Raw genomic sequence first — 27500 nt, 5'->3', positions numbered from 1 at the left:
TTACAGCAACACACCTCGCGTCCCACAGAAAACTGAACATATAATTATTTTAGGAGTTATTAGTCAAATGTACATCAACTCTAGACAACTGGAATACTGAAGTGTTGAAAATCATAGCATCATAAGTTACTTTGTAATGAATATAGATTGTTCGTAATATATCAGCAAAAGGAACGGCACTATATGTCACATTATAATTTCCTAATGAAGGAAAAATAGGGTTCTAATTTTTCGTTTCAACTTTCAATTTACCCTAAATGCAAATGGGTTTTAGGACCATCAATATTCTAAAGAATAATGTGTGGATTGAACATTAAGGCTATGGAGATGGTTTTCTGTTTATTTTGCTAAAGTTGGGCTTCTTTTAAAATGCGTTAGCATTACTTTATTTAGCAGGTTTGGGTTCTTTACATATAATTTCCTGATGTTTATTTTGATTAGGATTTGCTTTCTGATTACCATTTGGATTGTGGTTTAGTTTTTCTATAAATTTATTAAGATAAAGTGCTTGTTGCAGGCTTTTTTTATCAGATGATTAACACACATACAATCTGTGCTGTGGATTTCTAATCTACTATACAGGTTTCTAATTCTGATCTTAAAGTTTTCATTCAGATTATTAATTCTATGTATGCTTACAATTTTAATGACATGAAATTTAGATATGAAGTGATCATTTCTGCAGCAAAAAATGTCGTGAGATGCTTTATTCATTGATTTACCGATTATGCCTATAACTGGGGATAGATTTATTTCTTCAAGGGTTATTAGATAGGGTTCCTTTCGCTTCTTGAGTGCCATAAGGATTCTTATTGGACCTCGACCTGTACACCACACAGTGTGGCTTAATTAGTAATGAATTTAGGTTCGGATTCCGAACCAAAGAGTCGAGAAAATATTTCTATTACCGAAACAATTGGATTTTGTGCATTTATAGATTGACTGTAAAAATAACCTCTTTGGGATTAGTCAAACATTGTTCAAAATTAAGTTTTTTCGGTTTTGGAGAGATTGCACTTTTAAGTACTCGTTTATTTCTTGTCACATTTTGATTTAGAGAGTTCAAGGTCAACCATCTCTACTTCTGAAAGGTTTCATCCATATACCTTGTGGAGTCAAGAGTGGCAAGAGTGTCAAACATGTTCTGTACAAGAATCCTTTCTCCAGTTACTCTTTAGAAATACTTGTAGAGATGAGGATTTGGGAATAATACCAGCAATGTGAGAATACGATAGTTTTATAGAATGCAGACCCTGCATTTCTACCTGATAAAGCTATAGGAATAAAACTCTTCGGATGGTTAGTTTTTTGAGGGACTTAATGATGAAAAGGTGGCATTATCATGAAAATTACCACCTGCAAGAGAACAAGCAGTTTTTTAAACTATTAGACTAATCAACTGGACTAGATACTACAGTGGAATAAGTCAAGGCTTGGGCATGTTTCCTAGCCAGTTACTAGCCAAGTTTGTCCCGGCTGCACCATACTCATTAATAGCTGTCACAATTATAACTTGTTCTAGTCTATATTGTATGTTGTCTCAAGTTGGGAAAGTGAGCTCCCTTCCAATGAAAACATAATTCACCAGCCATACATTGTGTAGAGAGGTCATGGAACTTTGAACAATTAAAACATCTTTTTCCATAAAACACTTATAAAATTGCAAGGGCTGTGGATGAAATATCTTGGCTGAAATGTTCAAGTGTCAATTTTTTTTTAGTCTGGTAGATAGAATACCAATAAGATTGCACTGTTGGTGCCTTTTAATTTTCTGTTAAATTGTTTTTCGGCTTAAGAATACTAAGAAAGTAGTTTATGTTGGAAATGAAGTTACATTTCCCACCACTGGATGTTCTCGTATCCATGTTGTTCTTCTTCCGTCTCTTAGTGTTATCCCAGTCATTATTCTTTCCATTACTCTTTGAACTATAACTAGCTCATGTTCTAAGGCTTTAGTAAGGCTCCAAGTTTCTAATCCATAAGCTAATACTGATAGGAACATCTGATTAAATAAGTATCTTTTTAAAAGAAAGTGGTATTTCAATTTTCATAATCTCATTTTGTTTAATAAAGCTCTCCATCCCATGCTTATCCTTCTTTTAATTTCGGTCTCATATCCTGGGGAAAAACTTGTCTGTCCTATATATGTATGTTGATTAACAATCTCTACAAGTTCATCCCATTATCCTCAAATTTATATATTTCAGCTCTTCTAGTTACACAGCAAGATATATATATATATATATATATATATATATATATATATATATATATATATATATTGTATGTGTGCATAGGAGTGTGCATGTACATGTTTACTAGGATATATACATTACTACAGGTACGGCTTGCATGCAGACGACAAAGCTGAATAGTGTAGATGCACTTACAAGGACTACCTATTCAGTTGATTTAGTTATCAACCCCAAACAGTATCACCCATATCGAAAAGCATTAGCCCAAATGTTAACAAAACACCAAATTTTACTTGACCGATTGACTGAATGATTACCTAAAGTCATAACTCATTTTTTACATAAGACCTATAGTTCGAGATACTACCACTAGAGAGGTATTGGATCCTTTGACTGGCCAGACAGTAATGCATTGGATTCCTCTCTCTGGTTACAGCTTATTTTTTCTTTGCCTACACTTACACAGAATAGTCTGGCCTATTTTTTACATATTCTCTTTTTTCCTCATACACCTGACAACAATGAGATACTAAACACTTCTTCACCCAAGGGGTTAAGTACTGTACTGCAATTTGTTCAGTTTACTTTCCTCTTGGTAAGGGTAGAAGAGACTCTTTAGCTATGGTAAGCAGCTCTTCTAGGAGATGGACACTCCAAAATTAAACCATTATTCTCTAGTCTTGGGTAATGCCACAGCCTCTGTACCATGGTCTTCCACTGTCTTGGGTTAGAGTTCTCTTGCTTGAGGGTAATCTCAGGCACACTATTCTATCTTATTTTTTTCTTCCTCTTGTTTTTCTGAAATGGTGAGTTGGGCAGACTTAATAGAAGGGCCATGGATGCCTGGTGGTTTATCAAAAGGTTGTCTTTTCCTTTTCTGATTCTTTTTCTTCTCAAAACCATCCTTACTGTCCTCCCTTCAATTGAAGTGGCTATCCTGGAGGGTATTTAGCCTTGCATGGTGTATTGGCTCCTCCATGTTGACCAGCTTTTTTACTTTTTACTATAGTCTATGGGTTTCATCAATCACTTTATTTATAATTCTGTACATAGTGTTTTTGTTATAATTTGTGTTAGTCTAGTTTTCAAGTATGATATCTCTTTTTTTATTTCTATTAATTCTTATGCTGTCTGGAGACATTGAGCGAAATCCGGGACAAGTACGTCCTCGATTTCGTCAATGTCGTCTTCCGTATTGCAATATTCGTGGTCTTTATGCTAATATCCATGACCTTACAGTTGCGTCCAGACAGTATGATATTCTTTTGTGCTCAGAAACTTTGGTTTCTAATATGAGGCACTCCTCTGAACTCCTTATAAGTGGTTTCAAAAAGCCAATAATGTTGAAACGTGATGCCATCCCTAGGGCCAGGGGAATGGCGGTGTATATTAGGACCGAGTACCCTGCTTCTCATAAGTCCTGCTATCAATGTGGATGTCATGAGATTCAGGTAATAAAAGTATGTGGCAGGCATAACAACTTTTATTTGTGTTCCATTTACCAGAATCCAGACATGGATGATTCTATCTTCGATTGTCTTCTTACCATTATGGCTAAGATAAAAGATGATGATAGAAAGGCTTCTTTTGCCTTTGTTCGAGATTTTAATGCTCACCATAGGGAGTGGTTAAGTTCTATCTCTCCTACCGATCGCCATGGCTTAAGAGCTTTAGACTTTGCCTCAGAATCAGGCTGTGAGCAAATCATAAATGAAGCTACTCAAAGGTTTGGGAATTGCTTGGACCTCGTATACACTGACTCCCCTGGCGTTATAACTAGTAAGGTTGGTTCTCAAGTCGGGACATCTGAACATGCCTTGATTTCATTAGTAGTGAAGACTGAGCAGCCTGTCCCTGATATATCATACTCTTGTAAAATTTATATGAAATCCCAAGCAGACTGGAATGGGATTTTGCATGATCTTTTGTGCTTGAATTGGTCACAATTATATAGTAGTGAAGATCCTGTTGTCCCTTTGAATGAGAATCTAGTCAACATAATTGATAGGCGTATCCCTTGTTGTGTGCTAAGGTACCGAGTGAAGGACAAACCGTGGTTCAATGATGATTGTAGACGTGCGTATTTGGAGAAGCAGGAGGCCTATCATCTTTGGAAGGGTAACAGATCAGATTTGACCTGGAACAACTATACTCAGCTTTGAGCTTTTGCTCAGAGAGTTTATGCCTCAACTGAAAAGGAGTACAATTTAACTATAAAAAACCCCTTTCTGGTACAAATTGGTAACATAAATGGTGGTCTACCCTTAAATCTGCACTCTTTGGTGTAGATGCAACAGTTCCTCCTTTACTTAAACCAGATGGCTCAGTCACTCACTGTCCAAAGGAAAAGGTAACCCTGTTGGCTGATGTTTTTGACAGTAAACAGAGTAATGAAAAACTTGAACTTCCTCATTGCTGTTTTCCTGAGGCTAAACTAACTAGTTTGGCTTTTTGATCTCGTGAGATTAAAGCTCTGTTGATGGACCTTGATGCTTATGGAGGTGTAGACCAAAATGGCATTTTTCCTTTGTTTTTTTATAAAGACAGCAGATTTCTTAGCTCCAAAGTTATCTGTTATTTTGCACAAGTTAGCAAGAAGAGGAGCTTTTAGCACTTGTTGGGGAATTGGTAATATTACTCCTCTATGTAAATGTGTTTGTGGTAGCTCAAGTCCAACTGATTACCGCCCAGTTTCCGTAACTCCCATATCATCTAAAGTTTTTGAACGTCTTAATAGGTTTGCTGAAGGTAATCATCTATTCCCTAGTTTGCAATTTGGTTTCCGTAAAGGCCTTGGAGCATGTGATGCCCTTACAATCTCCAATGCTGTACAGAATTCCCTTGATTGTGGTCACGTAGTTCGTATGATTGGCCTTGATTTTAGTGCTGCCTTTGACCGTGTTAATCATGAGGCCCTTGTTTTCAAACTCAAACAGTTGAGAGTGGGTGTGTCATTTCTTAGCATTATTGTTAATTTCTTAAATAATAGATCTCAAAGAGTTATTGATGATGGGCACCATAGTGAGTATAGGAATGTGATATCCGGTGTTCTACAGGGTAGCGTTCTTGGCTCATTACTTTTCATACTATATACATGACATGTGGTTTGGCCTAGAAAACAAGTTTGTTGCATATGCAGATGATGTTACTCTCTTTGCATCAATTCCATCCCCTGAATGTAGATCTGGGGTTGGTGAATCCCTTAAAAGAGATTTAGCTAAAATTAGTACATGGTGCAAATTATGGAGTATGAAGTTGAATCCTAATAAAACTCAAAGTATGATTGTAAATAGGCCAAGGACGGTGGCTCCTCAACATCTGGATCTCAGTATTGATAATGTTTCTTTAAATTTGTATGGCTCTTTTAAAATTTTAGGTGTAATTCTCGACAGCAAATTTACTTTTGAGAAACACATTAGGTCTGTGTCTTCAATTGCACAAAATATTGGCTTATTGCAAGATTTTCGGTAATCAATCTATTCTGAAGAAGTGTTCTAATTCTTTCATTCTACCTTGTTTTGCGTATTGTTCTCCTGTCTGGTGTTCAGCTGCTGATTCTCATCTTAATTTGTTGGACAGAAACTTACGGTCTATTAAATTTCTTATTCCTGATCTAGAAATTAATCTTTGGCACCGTCGTTCAATTAGTTCATTATGCATGTTCCACAAGATCTTCCTGGACAATTCTATCCTATTCGTCATACTAGGCAGGCAGTTAATTCTAATAGTCAGGCCTTCTCCATCATGAGGCTCAATACTACACAGTATTCTAGAAGTTTTATTCCAGCTGTTACCAAGTTGTGGAATGATCTTCCTAATCGGGTAGTTGAATCAGTAGAACTTCAAAAGTTCAAAGTTGGAGCAATTTTTTTTTATGTTGACCAGGCTGACATGAGTCTTTTTATAGTTTATATATGACATATCTGTTTTTGACGTGGTTAATAGTTCATATAGGACATATCTGTTTTGACGTTGTTACTGTTTTTAGAATGATTTCTTGTTAATTTGTTCTCATCATTTATTTATTTCCTTATTTCCTTTCCTCACTGGGCTATTTTTCCCTGTTGGAGCCCTTGGGCTTATAGCATCTTGCTTTTCTAACTAGGGTTGTAGCTTGGCTAGTAGTAGTAGTAGTAATAATAATAATAATGATAATAATAATTAATAATAATAATAATAATAATAATAATACAATTGAAGTAGCTTATTATTTCTGCCGTAAGAGAACAAGGCGTTGGTTATAAGACTACTTGAAAAAAAATTATACCGACAGACACACATACATGTATAATTGAAGTTTTATATATCAGGTAGTATTTGCAAACACTATTCTATATATATATATATATATATATATATATATATATATATATATATATATATATATATATATATATATATATATATATATATATATACTGTGTATATATATATATATATATATATATATATATATATATATATATATATATATATATATATATATATATATAAATGGGACGAGTGTCACTCTTGACACTGTGGAAAAACTTTAGTTAAAAAAACAGGAAGTGTATTGGATCAAGCAAGATGTGGTAGAAGACGCACAGTCAGCAATCAAAGTACAACAGACAGGATACTTACAGGACTTACACAGAGTCCAAACAAAAAAAAAAAAAGTATACGACGATCCAGATAGACGAATGGAATTTTGTGAATGAGTATTGAGAAAATTCAGAGAAGATCCAAACATTTTGACCAAGATATTGTTTAGTGATGAAGCAAATTTTTACGTAAGTGGAGAGGTTAACCGGCAAAACTTACATTATTGAAGTCATGATAACCCTCCCTGGATGAGCCCGACATAGCCTAGATGCCAGGTGCCGGTAAAGCGATGGTGTGGGCAAGAATATGGGGTGATAAAATTATTGGACCCTTTTTTGTTAATGGGGATCTTAATGCTGATAAGTACCTTAACATTTTGCAAGTAGGAGTTTTTCCCTCCTTGCTATACAAGGATTGGAACTTTCAACAATATGGAGCTCCAAATCATTTTGGTATACGGGTATGTCGGTGTTTGATCAACAATTTCAAGGTACTTGGATTGGTTGGCGTGGTCCTGTGGAGTGGCCTCCCTGATCCTCGGACCCTACCTTTCTTGATTTTTACCCTTGGGGACATTTAAAGACCATGGTGTATTAGGTAAAAATACAAAACATAAATCATCTCAAGGAACGTATTGTAAAACCAATTAAAAACATAATTCCAGATGTTCTTAGAAGTGTTCTTCAGCAGTGGAGGAAACGCGTTTCCGACAAAATAGCAGTCATGTAGAGCATATTTTATAAAAAGAAAAAAAAAATGGGGTATGTCAAGAAACATTTATTTTTCTTATGCATGGAAACTTATGGGACAAACTGTATGTATATATATATATATATATATATATATATATATATATATATATATATATATATATATATATATATATATATATATATATATTATATATCTGCATGCGTAGGTATCACAGTTGTTAACACGTAATGAAAATAATCTATGTATCATAGCCACGAAAGGAAAGTTAAAAGACTCCATTGGAATTAGTACTTTCGTCTTATAATGTATATCATCAGACTAATTATGATGTATTTGAGCGTGACCATAATATTAACATCACCAATGAGACGAAAGTTCTAATATAACTTGAATCAAATTTCTTCCCTTTCCCTTTCAAGGTTATTAAATGAATTAATAGATACAGTATATATATATATATATATATATATATATATATATATATATATATATATATATATATATATATATATATATATATAGATAGATAGATAGGTTATCATCATCCTCATCAGCTGTTACTAGTCCACTGTAGAACAAATGCTTCAGATATATATATATATACTGTGTATATATATATATATATATATATATATATATATATATATATATATATATATATATATATATGTATATATATATTTAAATATATATAAATGTATATATATGTGTGTATGTATATACATAGATATACATATACAAACATACACATATATATATATATATATATATATATATATATATATATATATATATATATATATATACATATATATATATATATATATATGAGCCATGAAAGGATAAGTAAAAATTTCATTTAAGGTAATACATTTGTCTACTGGCATCATCAGACCCAAAATGAAAATAAAACACAGATGCATCATATTTATACAAAACACAATTCCTACGAGGTCAGTTTCTTGATGACAATTAGCTGTGAATAATTAAGAAGTCATGGATCACAGGTCATAAACGAGATCAACTCTGTCCATGAGATTGTATATCCAAGAACATATTAACAACAACACTGATTGTATATCTAAGAACATATTAACAACAACACTGATAACTACTGTAGCCATTCGCTCCCAGAATCGGAAACATGCTGATTCACATATTATCGATCTATAATCTGAAGTATTACTCTTCGTCTCAGGCTAATCCCCTTCCTTTTAACATGGCCTATTTTATTTGGACTTCTATCAAACTTTGCTAGAAAAAGGCACGACGTCACCTCACATATTTAAAAACTTAAATTACCATGCAATAATTCTTATAGTCCTACTGCCTGTATGTCTTCTAAGACATGGCCTAAAATATGGACGTTCACACATACAGACGCATTTAGGCTAAATGTGTGTATATATATATATATATATATATATATATATATATATATATATATATATATATATATATATATATATATATATATATATATATCTAGCATGTACAAATAGGCTTTTGGCCGATGTTAAATAAAGATTTAACATATCTTTATATTTCACGCATGTACACCAACACATTTATATATATATATATATATATATATATATATATATATATATATATATATATATATATATATCTGAAAGAATAACTGACCTCTATTCGAAGATGCTTCTTTTCTTTTGGGTATTCAAAATCCTTCGATTCCTCCCCGTGCCAACCAAATGTAAAAATATGATCAAGCAAAAACCTCAAAATAAAAGATAACGTATCAAGATGAAGCAAGATCGGCAATCAAACATAGCTGCACTTTGTGAACAAACAGCAATTCTAAACAAAAAACGAAACAATCGATTCATGCATACGAATTAAAACGATTAGTTTGGATTGGCCAAGTTTCCTGGCACTGGAAACTTATATGCAACGGAGGGAAACAACGCAACACCAGCAGTTTCTTCTCACGTGCAAGACAAAACTGACTGTCTGAGCATGAGACGGCCAGGCAGCCCTGGAGTATCCAGGATAACAGACAGCAGCCCCACCAGTGACTGTCAGTCGCCCGGCCCCTCGCCCCCTCCCAAACGACGCACCCGAGGAGAATATCACCCTCCCAACGACACCATTTTCTGTTTCTTATGTCTCCACTCCACGGAAAATTATGGTGGACTTTAGAAAATACTTTCACTTCAAAACACAATCCAGATTGATCTCATTCAGGATTTGTATTAAAAGTCCACTTCGTAAGCAGCAGCTATTCATGACAACAATAAACAAATAGATGAGTACGTTATAGTATTCAGAAGGTTATGTGCTGTATGGCTTCAAACATATTTCCAGGGGACAATTAATATTATATTTTTATGTTAAGAAAATGAATGGGTCGATGTTAGCAGTGTTTGGTAATAGACAAATATACATGAATAAGAATAGAAAAACCTTGGAAAAGAAATATTCAGTAAAAGCAGAGACAGGCAGACCTTTATACTAAGGATAATTGTAAAAAATAATAAGAAAATAACAGATCACACCTGCTAAACATCGTGTTCACAATATCTGTGCATAGCAAGGAAGTAGCGAGACCGGTATGCGAAGATACGAGAATAATACTGCATTCAATTTGTACATAAGGGTCACGTAAATCTGAAAGTGCTGCCATCAAGTTATTTGTATTTAACTATATGAACAACTATTCAATTTCTAAATCCCCAAACACCGTGAAATTCTATTTTAAGAAATAAACAAAGATGAAAAGGTACTCTTAGCCTAAACCCTAAAAAATCTAATTTGTGGAACTTTCAAATAAGGAAGACATTTGTCCATTGAAACGTTCAAATGAACCATGTTTCGTCTACCTTTCAATGTACTTTAGGTCCAGAGGCTGCTCGTGCATAGGCACTGTAGAACTCCAGCACCCCCTATTTTCATTTGATATCCATAACATTCAAAATAATTTTTCTTTATACTTGTACAATTTATAATCCTTAAGCTTATTGTCTGTAGCCTTTCACAGTTCATGAAAAAAAAAATATTTGCATAGAACTGTGCACTTCACAGTTCCAGTTCCAATTGCAAGGTGTTTAGTTGTGCGCATGCGCACATAGGAAGCTGCAAACGCAGCTCAGAGGGGGAGAAAACACTGTCGTTCCCGTAGTGTCGAGACTGCCGACCTTGGGTTGTCGGTGGAAGGTAGTTAATTTCTTTTTTTTTTTTTTTTTTTTTTTTTACTCCAGGTATGTGGAGCTAGAAAACCGCGAAGCCTGCCATGTTCTTGAATGTGCTAAAGTGTGGAATTAGATTATTATCCTATTTCCAGCTATTCTATTTGATCAATTTTTCGGTACTTTTAATTTTTTTAGTTATCCTGACAATTTTCATGGCTACATCAAAGGCAGAACACTGCTTTTCAACACTGAAAACAATATAAACTTTTCTATGAGGCACTAAGAATTTGGAAAGACTAAATGCATTTAAAGTGCTCTCAATAAAGACAAATTTCTTCAGTTGTCATCCAGATATAAAGGAGAAAAATTATTGATAATTTCATGCAAATTATTGATAATTTCATGCAAATTATTATTATTATCAATATTATTATTATTATTATTATTATTATTATTACTAGCTAAGCTACAACCCTATTTGGAAAGCAAAATGCTATAAGCCCAAGGGCTCCAACAGGGAAAAATAGCCCAGTGAGGAAAGTAAATAAGGAAATAAATAAACGGTAAGAGAAATAATGAATAATTAAAATATTTTAAAAACAGTAACAACATCAAAGCAGATATTTCATGTATAAAATATAAAAAGACCTATGTCAGCCTCTTCAACATAAAAACATTTGCTGCAAGTTTGAACTTATGAAGTTCTACCAATTCAACTACCCGATAAGGAAGGTGTTACGATCTCTTAAAATCGTTACAGGTTCTTTTAATAATCAAAATAAATGTTTCCAACCACCACCATTTAAATATGGGAAATAATTATAAAAAAAAAACTCATAAAAAAACGCAACACGTTTATTCACAAACTTATAAAGAAAATCAATGTTACTAATTCGTTTCCTTTAACTGACAAATCAAATCAATCAAAACATCAGCAGAAAAGGGGAAGTCAGTAAGGTACAAATACTTAAGGAATAGTTTTCTGCAGCTGCTGATACGATACTAGTACGGAGACTTGTGAACGTTGCAGAAGGGCAGCTGAAGCTCAGAGGAAACTGGCACGATGACCGGATTCGAAGACGTCAAAGAAAGGGTGGCATCAAGATGGGACATCAGAAGTCTTCTCCAAGAATTTGATGATAGTGTTGAACTAAGGCAGGCTGCAGGCAATGTGGGCTACTTCTCGTCACAAGTAGGGAGGGCTGGCTGCTTCAATTTGTCTCTTCTTCTCAGCCAAAACAGGATTTTGGAGATAGGCGTTTGTTGTCTAAAGGGAAGGATGGAATCTGGCTCTATCAGACTTCTGGTCTTCTCTGCTTCTTATCTCGTAAGGACTTGATTCTCATCTGCTTCGGACATAGTTCCCCGCGTCTCTTATGACCTGTCCTATCTCCTGGACAGTGGTGGTGGTATAGTAGCCAACAATTCCTGCTGGCATGGGCCTTTCCCTTGTTCACCCCGTAGGTGATCTGAAAAATTCAGAAGATTGGCTGGATGGATCTCCTGGACAATCTCTTCTTGAAGTTTATATACCCATGTATGGGTGGAGTTAATTACAGTGGGCAGTGATCATTTCTATAGAAAGCGTTTTTTTTTTTTTTTTTTTTTTTTTTTTTTTTTAAACAATTCTGCGTCTCGATTGGCCTCCTCAAAAACGGCGACTTCGATCACGACATGGAAGCTTAGAAGAAATTTCTGATGCAATCTGGACCACGTGTTAAGTCGTAACAAAAGAGCAGCGGTGTCCACCCATGATGACATACTTCATAAACAAGGATATCCCTCAGACTCGCTTTCTCAAAATATGCTGACTCCACTGATTAAGATGATGACATCTTGGTCAAAACAGAACAGTCCCCTTAACGTGCACACTCGCACTAGTCAAGGCTCGGTTTACTTTCAAAATGCTGACAACAGTGACATGATGACAAGTTTGATCAAACAATACGGTAGTCAAATAACGTCTCCCTGCTCATACTTTGGGAATAGATATTTTTATCTTTAATAACGTATCCCTTCAAAAGTATTGTATCTTTTTTAAAGATTTGTAGGAAAAACGCATTCATCCCTGAAATGAGGAACATCTGCATGAAGCTTCAACTTAACATTAGCCAAACATACTTCTTTTGCATTCCATTCACACAACACAAAATTATAGTTAAAAAAATAAATGAATAAAATACAACATAATTCGCTGATTAAAAACAAATTTTTCTCATTCTGAAAGATCTCTGGAAAGGCTATCAGCTATCCCATTATTCTTTCCTATTACATGAATTATTTTCAAATTATAATCTTGTAGCTTTAGACTCCAACACATGAGACGTTTATTCTTATTCTTAAATCTTTCCAAATAAACTAACGTATTATGATCAGTATACACAGTTCAAAAAGGACTACTACTTACATAAATCTCAAAGTGTTGCAAGGCTAAAACTAAAGTAAACAATTCCTTCTCAACACTGTAGTTGAATAATCTTTCTGTTTTATTTAGTTTCTTTGAATAATAAGCAACTGGGTAATTCGGCCCAGTCACTTCTTGCAACAAGACTCCTCCTATACCAATGTCACTGGCATCGATCATTAAATTAAATTCCTTGCTAAAATCAGGTAACAATAATATTAGCTCGTGAAGCATTACAGCCTTTAATTTATTGAAAGATTCTACACACATTCCTCATCAAATATAAAACTTCGCCCTTTCTTAAAAAGATTAGTTATGGGAGCGCTTGTTTCTGAAAAATTGGGTACAAATCTATGGAAATATGAAACCATCCTGAGATACCTCATGGCCTGCTTTTTAGTAGCTGGAACTGGGAAATTGATGATATCTTCTGTGTTCCCATTTTTTGGACAAATCTTACCGAGACCTACTTTATGCCCTAAATAAGGGATAGAAGTTTTCCCAAATTTGCATTTCTTTAAATTCAAAATAAGGTTCGCTTTTTCAAGGGCTGCCAGGACTTTAGCTCAAATTTGTAAATGTTCTTCCCAAGTTTTTGAAAATATAACAAGATCATCTAAATACACGATACCATTATCAATACCATTTAAAACTTTATTCATTATTCTTTGGAAAGTACTGGCTGCATTTCTTAACCCAAAGGGCATTACTTTAGGTTCATAACTACCGAACGGTGCTATAAAAGCGGATATTTCCCTAGCTTGACTACTTAGGGGTACTTGCCAATAACCTTTGGCCAAATAAATTTGGAGATGAATTTGGCATTTCCGATCCTATTTAAGCGATCATCGATCCTGGGAAGTAGAAAATTACTTTGCTTAGTAACACTGTTTACTTTTCTGAAATCAATGCCCCACCTATCTGATCAATCTTCCTTTTTTTGCCAGAACTACCGGAGAATTCCATTCACTCTTGCTAGGAACTATCAAATTATTATCTAACATACACTTAATTTCCTTTCGTACTGAGCTTGCCTTCTCTGGACTCCTGCGATACGGACTTGTCTAATAGGTATTGTGTCCAGTAACTCAATATCATGTTCTAAAAGATTAGTTAGACCTAATTTATCACTGACAGTTTCTGGATAATTTAGAAAAACTAATTTCTAGCTGTGAGACAGTTATTACTGGCACTGGGCATTCATTGTATTTCTTTAGCAAGTATATGTGCAGCCACTTAGCTCTACGTCTACCCATATCAATTAAGTAAGTCAAATTGCCCCTTTTTCTGAAATAGGAAAAGGACCTTCGAACCCACAAGATAATGGGGAACCTTCTTTCTGAATTAATACTAAGACTTTATATCCCACACAGAAATTTCTCTCTTTTGCCTTAAAATCATACCTCCTTTTTGCTTACCCTTGGCTGTTGCTCTCGTTTTCTATTGCTAATTTCCAAGCTTTCCTTAAATTCTCCTTGTAATTCTCTAAATTTTGAATGTAATCCTCTCTACGCTCTTGAAGCATTAAGTTACACTTTCAAATTTCTAAAGGTCCTTTAGTGGTGTGACAAAACAACTCAAAAGGACTAAATCCTGTAGTGTCAATAGGTGTCAATCATAAGGCTAACAAGATATAAGGTAGTTTTTCTTCCCAGTCATGCTCAAAGTTATTACACAATTTTCATAAGCCACTTTTTAACGTTTGATGGAAACCTTCTACAATCCCTTGTGACTCTGGGTGATACGTTGTGGAAGTTACAAGTTTGATACCTAGCTCTTTCATTTTGTCTTTGAAATATTTGGACACAAAATTACTGCCATTATCACTTTGTTTAATGCAAGGCAGACCAAACTTTGAAAAATACCTCAACAAGCGTTTAACTACAGTTTTCGCACTGCAGCTTCTTACAGGGATTGCTTCTGGATAACGGTTAGTCTATCAAGGATTTTTCATTGATATATATCCCCTCCTTTACTTTTAGGCGAAAGTCCAACTATATCAATTACGATATTCTCAAAAGGTTCTCCCACTGATGGAATGTTACAAAAGGGAGCCTTGGGAATAACTTGATTAGGTTTACCAGCAATTTGACATTCGTGATAGCTTAATATGACAAATTCGTGGATAATTTGTATTTTTCCTAACTATACAATCCTTAGCTATTTAACGGGGGTATTACTTTCAGCGTAGCTGAAATGACGAGCCATTAAAATTTAGCGAGGGTTAACTACTCATACCGCTAGTTAGCGGAGGTAGGGGAGGGTAGCTTGCTACTGCCCAGAGCCCCCCCCCCCCCCACACCTGTGATTGAGCTCATTTTGCTTAGAGGTAGGACTTCAAGGGGGATAGGGGTGGTGGGCAAGTTTGTTTAAATAGCTAAAATTTGTATAGTTAGGAAAAATACAAATTATTTACGAATTTGTCATTTGTTCCGTAACTGGAATACAAACCACGCTATTTAATAGGGGTGACTCACCCGGGGGCTCCTTATCTGAGTATGTCGGTACTCAATAATAAGGAGTCCCAGCACCTCACTAAAACCTTGCTACTCAAGGTCCGTGGCCTACGCAAGCTGTGTGTTGAGGTATATAGAAGTGTGACCGTTCAGAGTCTTTAGAAGGAAAAACTGTGAAACCAGGACTTTCCCAATACCACCTTGCTAGGGTATGGGGACACAACAGTATTAGTCTTGATACTAGGTACACAAGGGAGCATGGTTTACCTGCAGCGGTTTGAGGTCAGCTGTGCAGAGAACCCAGGAGAGGGGAGGATGAAGAAAAGAATAGGACCCAATCAAACCTTTTCACTAAAGCAGACTAAAACCAGGTAACAATGCCCTCAACCTTTTGCTACTTGTCCAATAAGGAGCTTGATGTCTTACCCCAGCTGTTGTGCACCCACCACAGGACCGATAGAGAGCATATCAAGTCTCCTGTGGGTCACGTCTTGCAGGTAGTGGGATGTGAATGTGGCCTGACGATTCCACACACCAGCTTGAAGAACCTGCGTCAATGAGAAGTTTCTCTTGAATACCAGGGACATAGCTACGCCCCTGACATCATGAGCTCTGGGGCGACCTGAAGGAGGGTCTGGATTCAATGCATGGTCTATGACCTTGCGAATCCATGCAGAGATGGTGTTCTTGGTGACCCTCCTCTTGTTCCTTCCAATGCTAACGAATAGTACAGGCACATGGGGACGGGCTGTGGCTATTCTCTTAAGATACAGCCTCAAACTCCTCACTGGGCAGAGTAAGAGATGGTCTGGGTCATCTGTTACAGAACGGAGACTAGAAATCTGGAAGGAGTCGAATCGTGGATCCGCTACTCCTGGGTTCTGAGTTTTAGCACTAAACTCAGGAACTAAGCTGAACGTTACCTCTCCCCATCCCATTGAATGGGCGATGTTGTATAAGAGACAATGAAGTTCACCGACACTTTTGGCCAAAGCCAAAGTTAGCAGAAACACCGTTTTCCAATTCAGGTGCCGATCAGTTGCCTGGCGTAATGGTTCACAGGGAGGTCTCTTAAGAGACCTGAAAACTTTAACCACGTTCCATGAGAGAGGTCTCACTTCAGACTGAGGACAGGTAAGTTCATAACTCCGTATGAGTAAGGAAAGTTCTAGCGATGGAGAAATGTCCATTCCTTTCAGTCTAACGGCGAGGCTTAAGGCTGAGCGATTGCCTTTTACTGCCGAGACTGACAGCCGCATTTCTTCACGCAAATATTCGAGGAACTCCGCTTTTGCTGGAATAGTGGCATCGAGAGGAAAGATACCCCTTCCACGACACCAACCACAGAAGACTTTCCACTTTGCCTGGTAGACTGCTGCTGATGACTTTCGCAGGTATCCAGACATCTAGTCGCAACTTGTTGCGAAAATCCTCTCTGAGAGAGATGCTGGATAGTCTCCAGGCGTGAAGTCGTAGTGAAGCTACAGGTTTGTGGAACATGTTGGTTGCTGATGCATTGGAGCTAGGTCAACTCTTGACACCCGACAAGAGGGTGAATGGTGAGTCAACGATCAGGGATCTGACAATCGACGAGTTGGGGACTGACACTCTGGTGAACGACGTGCTGGTGAGTAGTAAGGTGAACACTGCTTTGGCGAACGGCAAGGTTGACAAGCAGGTGACCGGCGCATCGGTGATCGGCGAGTTGGTGATAGGCAATCAGGAGATCGATGCATAGGCAATCGTTGATCGGAAGATCGGTGAGAAGGAGATTTACATGTGGGCGCTGGGTGAGTCGCATGTCAGCGAGTAGGCGATTTATGATTAAAAGACTGACGTATCGGCGATCGGCGATCCTGGGAACGGCGAGACGGAGAAGAGCCAGTAGCTGAAGATAAGCGAGCAGTAGGTTGGCAAGCAGCAAGTGTGTGAGCAGTAGACTGAAAAGCAAGCTATCGCTGAGCAGGAGATCGGCGAGCAGTTGGTCGAAAAACGATGATCTGGAGATGGGATGTGCCCTTGGTAAGGGTGAACATCCCTAGGAGAGGATCACGAATGAGTCATCAACAAGGAGTCACAAACTGGGGTTCGTTTATGAGTAGGCGAGTCCGGAGAAATAGGGGAAGGTATGGAACCAGCAGAACCAAGACGAGAAGAATGCTCTGAAGAGGAAAGCGGCGGTGACGAAGCTGAAGAGCCGAAGAGACGTCTTTTCGCCATAGGCGAAGGAGCACCACTAAGGCAAAACGGCGAATGAGCACTGCAGAGTCTACGACCACAGTGACGATCTCCAGCAGGGACAGGAGGATCAGCATGCTGATCAGCAGCAGGCCTCTGAAGAGGAGTCTCTACGAGTGGCCTCTATCAAGAACGAGAGATCACTCGAAGAAGAGAAGAGACATGCCTTGGACTTTGCTCCACTACCGAAATGTGGTCAGCAAGGGGGAGGAACAGAGTCCGCTGGCAGGGCAGCAGACGGATCCTCCGACACCACGACATCGACCAGGACCAAAGGATCAACTTCAAACGCCGACAAACGCTGCAACCCAGCACCCAGATGAAGTAGCTGCAGCAGAGCCTCCTTCAAAGGTGGGCCGGGCAAACCCAGGGATGGCCAAACCTGTAGAAAAGAAGAAAGCGATAAAGATTCCCTCGGAGGGAGAACTGGGGCTGCTTTGCTAGGGGGAAGCAACAACATCTCTCGAGGACCGAGGTTGTCCAGGAATTGATTGGTATACGCTACTACTCGACAGTTCCCCGGAGGAAACCATTTGAACCGGAGCTTCAGAGGAAGGTCAGGAAGCGGAAGAAGAAAGCTTAGTTTTCCCCTGCTTCAAGCGGAACCTTCAAAGGAAAAAAATCTCACTTAGCCTTCTTCTTTCACTGACACCCAAACCTTTTCCACTGGAAGGCAGACCAATCCCAACATTCGACGCACTTATTACTTTCATCACACCGTTGTCCCCTGTAGGCCAGACACAAGTGGTGGGGTACGGTGTCCTAAGCAGATATAAAAGTACCACAGGAGTGGGCCTCAGAACTGGTACAGGTATGCATGGCCGGCAGGAAGGCAAAAACACACACACAAACTGGAAGTAAAAGACAAAAAAAAATAGGCGAGGAGGAAGAGCGGCAACAGCTATTCTCCATCCGAACCAAAGGCAAAGTGAAGCAGCCATAGGTGTGTGAGTGAGAGGGGTAGCTAACGACCCTCTAGCGGCCAACCGCCCCCCCCCCCCCAACTAACGGGATGGGTGGTTAACCCTTCATAAATTCTAAGGGCTCATCCTTTCAGCTTCGCCAAAAGCAATACCTTTATAAATAGTGTAGATTTGTATTATAATTACGTAACTATTTACTTTGGAAAAACCCTTTAGGTCTGTGTCTTCTTCAATTGCCAAAAAAATTGGCTTATTGAAAAATTCTTTTAAGATTTCCGGTGACTAATCTATACTGAAGATGACAAATTCAGATGTAATTTGTATTTTTCCTAACAATACAAACCTTAGCTATTTATTGGGGTATTAGTTTTAGCGAAGCTGAAAGGACGAACCAATAAAATTTACCGAGGGTTAACTACCCATCCCGCTAGTTAGTGGGGGGGGGGGGGAGCTTACTACCCCTCCCACTCACACACCTGTGATTGAGCTCACTTTGCTTGGAGGTAGGACTTCAAGGGGGACAGGGTTGGCGGGCAAGTATGTATAAATAGCTAAGGTTTGCATCATTAGGAAAAATACAAATTACTTCCGAATGTGTCATTTATTCCGTAACTGGAATACAAACCAATGCTATTTATAAGGGTGACTCACCCATTAGGAGGGTGGATGTCCCTGCCAATCTGGCTTTTTGGCCCTACTCGGGGTACTCCCTATTGTGCAGATTAGTGCGACAATAAGGAGACCCTAACACCTCGCTACACCTGCTAAGCATGGTCTGCGGCCTATGTAAGCTGTGTGTGATGAGAAACTAGCAATGTGACTGTCAAGGTAAAGGTTATTCTGAGACTTGCAGGGAATGACCGAGGAGACCGAGACATTCCCAATACCACCTCGCCAGGGTATGGGGACACAACAGTATTGGAACAATACTATGATACACAAGGGAGCAATGGTTTACCTGCAGATGTTTTAGGTGAGTTTGTGCAGAGAACCCAGGATGCTGATTTCCCAAAAAGAGGGGAGGATGAAAAAAGGAAAACAGCCAGATTTTCCCTTTCATTCCCTCAGACTAAAACCAGGGTAACCAGTGCCCTCAACTTTCTGCTACTTGTCCAATAAGGAGCTTGAGGTACTACACCAGCTGTTGTGCATCCACCGCAGGACCGATAGAAAACGTATTGAGGTTCCTGTGTGTTACACCCTGCAGGTAGTGGGAGGTAAATGTAGTTTGGCGTTTCAACACGCCCACTTGCAGTACCTACATCACAGAGTAGTTCTTGAAGGCCAAAGACGTAGCTATACCCGAAATTGTGGGCTCTAGGACAACGTGCTGGAGGAGGATCGGGAATAAGAGCAAGGACAGTAACCCTGCGAATCCATGCGGAGATTGTGTTTTCTGTGATCCTTCTCGTTTCTGCCCGTGCTGACGATCAATGAGGACGCTTTGGGCTGAGCTGCTATTGATCTCTTGAGGAAGAGTCTCAAACCTCTTACTGGGCATAGTAACAGATGATTGGGTCAACAGTTACAGAGCGGAGACTCGTCATCTGGAAGGAGTGGAATCTAGGATCTGAAACCTGGATTCTGAGTCTAGGCAACAAGCCCAGGGATGAACCTGAGGCTTACCTCTACCCATCCTCTTGAATGAGCGACATCAAACAAAAGACCATGAAATTCGCTAACTCGTTTGGCTGAGGCCAAGGAAAGCAGGAACACCGTCTTCCAGGTTAAAAGGCAAACTGTCGCCTGTCGTAATAGTTCGTACGGGGATCCTTCTAGGGTTCAAAGAACTTGAACCACATGCAGTGGGGGAGGTCTCACCTCTGAGAGAGGACAGGTAAGTTCACAACTACGTATGAGGATGGAAGTTCTAAAGATTTGGAAATGCCCACTCGTTTCAGTTCAAAGGCGAGACTCAAGGTTGAGCGATAGCCTTCAACCATTGAAACTGAAAGATGCATTTCCTCCCTCAATACACGAGAAATTCCGCTATTGCTGGAATAGTGGTATTGAATGGATTGATGTCCCACTTTGCCTGGTAGAATGAAGCTGATGACTTTCGCAGCTATCCAGATATCCCCTTCGCGACTTGTTGCGATAAACTTCTCTGAGAGAGTAGATGCTGGATAGTCTCTACGCATGAAGGCGTAGCAAAGCTACTGCCTTGTGGAAATGTTGACATGTGGTTGCCTGAGTAGATTGCGTCGTGGAGGAAGTTCTCTTAGGGGCTCCGTCAGGAGCAGCAGAAGGTCCGGGAACCATTCCGTGTGATATCATAGCAGAGCTATGAAAGTCATTGAAAGATTGACTGATATTCTGATCATGTTGAGTACTCTTCTCATCAGATAGAATGGTGGGAACGCGTACACGTCGATGTTGTCCCACCGTTGTTGGAATGCATCTTGCCAAAGCGCCTTGGGATCTGGGTCTGGAAAGCAGTACAGCGGGAGCCTGAAGTTCAGGGCCGTTGCAAACAGGTTCACAGTCAGGGAACGTCACAAAGTCCGGACTTTGTTGGCTACAAGATGATCCAAGGACCAATTGGAACCCACTATCTGCGATGCTCTGCTCAGATTGTCGGCAAGCACATTTCTCGTGCCAGGAATGAGGCGAGCTGATAGAGAGACCGAGTGGACTTCTGCCCATTCTCATCTCAGTATCTCTACTGCTAGATGGGATAAGGGATGCAAAATTATATTTTCATAATAAAAATCACAAATTTTAAGTAATTTGTATTTTTCTTAACAGTACTTACCTCGAACTACTTTCTTAGGAGTATCTGGGATCTCCTCCCATCCGACCAAAGTTTTGTGTAGCTTACCCTAAACCCATTTTCTATGAGGGGTAACCTCAGGCGGAGTGATACGCGCCCTGAGGCTAACCCCGGGTCAGAGAGCATGCTTGCTTAAGTCTCGACCTCCAGTAAGTTCTTGGTTGCTAAGGTCTCTAAGAATACCAGGGGACACTCGGGGAAGGCAGGGTGAGCCATTACCCGAAAGTAGTTCGAGGTAAGTAATGTTAGGAAAAATACAAATTACTTAAAATTTGTGATTTGTCCCAACACGAAGTACTTACCTCGAACTACTTTCTAAGGAGACTTATACTTTAGGAGGTGGGCGTGGCCCTAAATAGTTCTTGAGACCGTGCTGAGGAATATCCAGAGACCTAGAAAGAGGGCTAGGTCGTGTTGACCCCATAGAAAACGATTGAGAGGAAACTACACAAAAACCCATCTTAGTGCCTAAGAAACTCACTGAAGCGGAAAAAGGGAAAGAAGGTACAAGGGGGTTTAAGGAACGAACCTGTCTCTCTTGTGCTTGTTACCTGCGGTTATCACTGAGGCTATGCCTTTACAGTAAACCGTTTGGAGCGCAAAAACGACGGTACCTATCGAGAACCCGTCCAGGGATCTTCTTGAATAGTCCTTCAAATAGTGAGCCGTGAAAGTAGACTGGTTGGCCCAGGTGCCTGCCCTTAGGATCTGGCCCACTGCCATATTTTTCTCGAAGGCCAATGTAGTACTCAGGCCCCTAATGTCATGGGGCTTGGGTTTACCCGGCAGGGGGATTCCCGCCTTACTGTAGGCCCTGATGATGACCTGCCGCAACCAGAAGGAAATGGTATTCTTCGAGACTGGCTTCTTCACGAGGCCTGTGGAAACAAAAAGACTTTTGATCCCGGGACGGAGTCTTGCTGTCCTTTCCAAGTATTTCCTCACTGCCCTGACGGGGCATAGGCGCAAATCCTTCACGTCGTCCGACCGGGGGATTGCCGGAATTGAGAAACCCTCAAACCTGGGGTCCCATACGGCAGGGTTCTGGGTCTTAGCTATGAAGGAAGGGACGAACTTGAACGTGACTTCTCGCCAATCTTTCGAGTGAGCCACTTCGTAGGACAGACCATGAATCTCGCCTACCCGTTTAGCTGATGCTAACGCCAGCAAGAAAACTGTCTTGAGAGTGAGATCCTTGTCCACGATGTCTTTCAGGGGCTCGAACGGAGGTTCGTATAACATTTTCAGGACCCTTGCCACGTCCCATTGTGGCACCTTCACAGCTTGCGGGAGGCATGATTGCTCAAAGCTCTTAATGAGCATTGAGATATGTCTGGAGTTACCCAGGTCTATGCCTTTCAGGAGAAAAACTTGGCCCAGAGCAGCACGGACTACCCTGATGGCTGGAATGGACACACGTTGACCACGTCCCTGAGGTAAACTAGGAAGTCCGCTACTTGCGGGATGGAGGCCTTCAGGGGCCTGATGTTCCTAGTGGCGCACCATTTGGTAAAGGTGGCCCACTTAGCCTGGTATACAGCTGCACCCCACCCCTCCTTCAATGCGTCCGTGAACAGGAGCATCTCCGGAGGGTCGGCCGCAAAGGGCACCCCTTTGAGGGTGTTCGTCCTGCAGTTCCACCATTCCAGGACCCGTTTCGTGTTCGGAAACACCGGGACCACTCTGTGGGGGGAATTCGTTTGGATCCAGCTTTTCTTCAGGTTCCATTGGACCTCCCTGAGCTTTAGCCTGCCCTGGGGGACCAGTTTCTCCAGAGACACAAGGTGGCCTATCAGTCTCTGCCAGTCCTTCGCCCTCCTGGGTTGGTCCGTCAGGAAGGGGCGGAGGAACTGGTCTAAGTTGTCCAGCCTGTCTGCGGAGGGGAAGGCTTTCACTAACCAGGAATCCAGAACCATCCCGAGGTAGGTAGTCCTGGTGGAGGGTATCAGTTGAGACATCTTTAGGTTGATGGTGATCCCCAGAACGTTGCAGAACCGCAGCAACATCGCGCCTTGCTCCTTCAGTACTTCCTCTGAGGCTGAAAGTAGCAACCAGTCGTCCAGGTAACGAATCAGGCGGATGCCCTGTTCGTGTGCCCAGACTGAGACCGTTGTGAAGACCCTTGTGAAGACTTGTGGGGCAGTGGACAACCCGAAGCAGAGGGTCTTGAACTGCAACGTCTGGTTCTCCCATTTCACCCGTAGGTACTTCCTGCTGGAGGGATGAACTGGGATCTAGAAGTAAACATCCTTGAGATCTACTGACATCATGAAGTCCCCTTCTCTCAAGGACGCCAAGACTGATTTTGGAGTGTCCATTTTGAAGTCGGTTTTGCAGACGAACTTGTTGAGGGCTGAGAGGTCTATGACCGGTCTCCATCCTCCTGTCGCTTTCTCCACCAGGAACAGCCTGCTGTAGAACCCCGGACCTGGGTCCTGAACAGGTTCCATAGCCCCTTTTGCCAACATCGCTGAGACCTCTCCCTGCTGAGCTGTCCGTTTCAAGGGATCCTTGGGGGCTACCCACTCTGCCTGCTGGTCTGGTATCAGAGGTGGAGGATTAACTAGGAAGGGCAAACTGTACCCTTCCTTCAGAACTGTCACGGTCCACGGGTCTGCTCCGTGTTCTTCCCATGCTTGCCAAAAACGTATGAGGCATCCCCCCACCTAAGGCTTCGGCAGGAGTAGGGGGCTTCCCTCCCTATCTTCTCCTCGAGGAGCGGCCTGAATGCCCTCTTCTGGACGCCGCAAAGGACGGCCTATAGGCGGCTTGGGTCGAGGCTGATCCCCTACGGGAGGGCTGAGACGACTGGGACCATGTTGTCGCCGAGTTGTCTCTCCTAGGCTGGTTAGGAGCGGGCTGAGGAGGGCGAGGCGTGTCGACGGAGGACCTTCTGAACGTCAGCCTTCTGACCAGGTGGGGCCTGGTCTCGAACGGTTCCTTTAGCCTCCGGACTCTCTCCATCGCTTCCTCCGCTGCCTTCGGAGGAAAAATCGAGTCGTCCCACAGGGTCAGGTTCCTCAGAGATCTGGCCTCTCTGTCCGGCAGCCTCCTAGTTAGCTTGCTTAAAACGGTGTCCCTCCTTCGTAGGACCCAGTTGGCGGACATGGCTAGCGACTGGTATGATAGGAATTTCAGGGCCTTGCCTCCCGAACTGATGAGTTTCTTGAGCAAGGCCTGCGTCTCCGGTACTGTCAGGTCGTAGGACGACTGAACGCCCACCAGGGTGGAGGCCCACCAGGAGGAGACGTTGACAAGGTCCTTCGATATCTCCTCCATCATGACCGCCTCCGAAGGAGAGAAGCAGATCGGAGCCATGGACGCCCTTTCTTCTGAGGCTCCTTGCCCCAACACGGTGAGCGCTGGCTCCAGTGCACAGGCGCCCGCTCGCTGTCCCTCTGGGAGGTAGAACTTGCTCTGGGACTTCAGGCCCTGGAGCAGCTTGGAGGCGATCTGGCTCTTGGGCGCCTCGGCGTGGTTGGCCACGATCCTGTCCACGTGGACCCTTCCCAACATAACGTCCCTCGCCAAAGGGAGGGCCAAGGAGGGGCGCTGCTGGACCGGGACGTCCACTATTCTATTGAGGCTGGAACGCCATGCATCTTCGGAGGAGGGTTCCGGTACGTCCAGCCTGTGATGACTTCTGACGAGGCCTATCACCCTCCGATAGGCCGATACCTCCGCTGCTGACCCCTCTCCATGGTCGTCGAGCTCCTCCGACGGGGGTGCTGGTACATGTGACGGGGGTATTAGGACAGAGTATCGAAAGGCAGAGTGTCGAAGGACAGAGCGTCGAAGGACAAAGTGTCGAATGGACAAAGTGTAGAATGGACAAAGTGTCGAATGGACAAAGTGTAGAATGGACAAAAGTTAAAAAGAGAGAGAGATAGATTGGATTTGATTATTGATTTAGGCTTACGTCAAGCAATGGAACTTCAAGGTCATCCAGAAGATAGAGAGTTACAAGGAGTTATAAATGTTTTTTTATTTGATTATTCAATTTAGGCTTATGCCAAGCACTGGGATTACAAGGTCATTCAGCGCTTTTGAAAAAATAAAATGGATATAGGATCATAAACATGCATCATACATCAATATAAGCAATAAAAGTTTATTTATGAGAAGACATAAAATATGAAAATACAAATGTATTAATGTAAGAATTGTTATATGTAAGGATATATCATTGTAAACATTGTTATATAGTTATATGTAAGGATATACCAATGTAAACATTATTATATAGTTAAAGGTTAATTAGGTCGTTAGTTAAATGGATACTGTATTCTTTCTCTTTTTATCATTTATATTTTATCATTGTTATATAGTTATATGTAAGGATATACCAATGTAAACATTATTATATAGTTAAAGGTTAATTAGGTCGTTAGTTAAATGGATACTGTATTCTCTCTCTTTTTATCATTTATATTTTATCATTTATCATTTTTATAATTTCGACACATTGTCTGTTCGACACATTGTCTGTTCGACACTTTGTCTGTTCGACGTTTTGTCCATTCGACACTTTGTCCTTCGATGCTCTGTCCTTCGACACTCTGTCTTTCGACACTCTGTCCGCACACGGTGACGGGGGTACTCCGACGGAGGACCTCGCACATGGGGGACTCCTGGACCGACTCGCGGGGGTTCCCGACGAAGGACGGGTATCGCTGTCGGAATGGAGTCCTTTATCCTGGGTCTAACATCTCTCCTGGAGGTCCTTGAATCTGCGGGCCTGCCCGTCGAGGAAGGCCTAGGGCTGCGCTCGTGACGAGCTAGGTGACCCTTGGAGGTCAGGACTCGGCTGCCAGACCAAAGGGGTGACTCTCTCCGCTGGGCGGATGGAGCCAGAAACTTCGCGGTCTTATGCCTGTCAACTGGAACCTGCCATGAGGAGTCCCTCCGTCGGGTGCCGCTGCTGCCGGAGGAGTATCTATCCAGGGAGCTCATCCTTGGACGCCAACTTGAGGGGCCCGGCGCCGCAGCTAGCTCCAGAAGCCTGTCGCGGTGAACCATCACCCATTCGTTGCTCTTGGGGGATCTTGGGCACCGACTCTCGTGGCGCGACCTCGAGGGGGAGCGAGAGCGCGACAACTTCCTACAGGACTTCCCCCTTCGTCTCCTGAGCTTCCTCAGCGCCTTATCCTCCGAAGAGCAGGAAAGCTCCTCCAATGAGGAGATCGACAACTTATAGGCCCTCTTCGAAGGCCTCGCCTCCCGCGATGGTGTAGGAGGATTCCTGCGACGCTCCATGGAAGACGACGCCTGCAAAAACACCTCTGGGTTGGCGCTGGGGGGGAACGAGGAGGCTCTCCCGTGGGAGACCAGGTCTCGAAGTCTTCCTCCATCCTCATCGTGGACCTGAAGGGCGTCTGTCCGACGGCCAGGAAAGCTCCTTCTCGACCACCTGAAAAGCACGCCCAAGAGGCTGGAGAGGAATTAGCAACATTCTTACCCCACATGGGGTCATCAGAGGAGACGTGATCTGCAGGCACCAGGCCACCATCTCCAAAAAACACTCCCGCCCCTCCATCAGGCCCTTCACTCGCCTGGAAAGATGCCACAACCCCACTGTCATGAAGGTCAGACTCTTGGGGAAGGGCCGCGGGCCTCTTCCCCGCAACGGACTTACCTCGTCCCCTACTCTGGGTAGGGGAGGTTGGGAGAGAAGCTCGGACCGACGAGGCGCCCGTCGAAGTAAGGGAGGAAGGGACGTTGGTCTTCCTAGGCGACTTCTTCGTCGCCTTCTTCTTTTTGGTGCTATATCGCACCCACTGCACCTCATTCCACGACTTGCACTCCGGATACGTGGCGGAAGGGGAACACACGCTGCCCCTGTACAAGGAACACAAGGAGTGCGGGTCAACTTCTGGTTTCGAGAGGAGCGCTACACACGATTTGCCGGCCATAGGCCTAGGACAACGGCGAGGATGCTCCATGATGAAGGAGAAGCACTACGAGACACAAGCGCACACAGGGAAAGCACAAAGAGAAAGCACAATTGAACCACGTGGGTACCGCGTGGGACACAAAGGGTCGGGGACACACAAGTCATACT

General features: G+C 41.5%; 1 long non-coding RNA gene across 4 annotated transcripts in view; it reads right to left on the bottom strand.

The window, feature by feature from the left end:
- Positions 1 to 27500, bottom strand: part of LOC137626344 (uncharacterized) — a 674176-nt gene that overhangs the window by 492928 nt on the left and 153748 nt on the right. The window contains exon 1 of one of the 4 annotated variants that reach the window (XR_011041018.1): positions 9141 to 9462. The exons of the other annotated variants lie outside the window; for them this stretch is intronic. This is a non-coding gene — a long non-coding RNA (uncharacterized lncRNA). Of the gene's footprint in view, positions 1 to 9140; positions 9463 to 27500 lie in introns of those variants that run through there. 4 annotated transcript variants of the gene reach the window in all.

Source organism: Palaemon carinicauda, chromosome 33 (genome assembly GCF_036898095.1).
Source record: "Palaemon carinicauda isolate YSFRI2023 chromosome 33, ASM3689809v2, whole genome shotgun sequence".
Classification (NCBI taxonomy): domain Eukaryota; kingdom Metazoa; phylum Arthropoda; class Malacostraca; order Decapoda; family Palaemonidae; genus Palaemon; species Palaemon carinicauda.
Note: the sequence above shows the minus strand (reverse complement) of the source record. Positions and strands in the feature narration are given on the sequence as shown.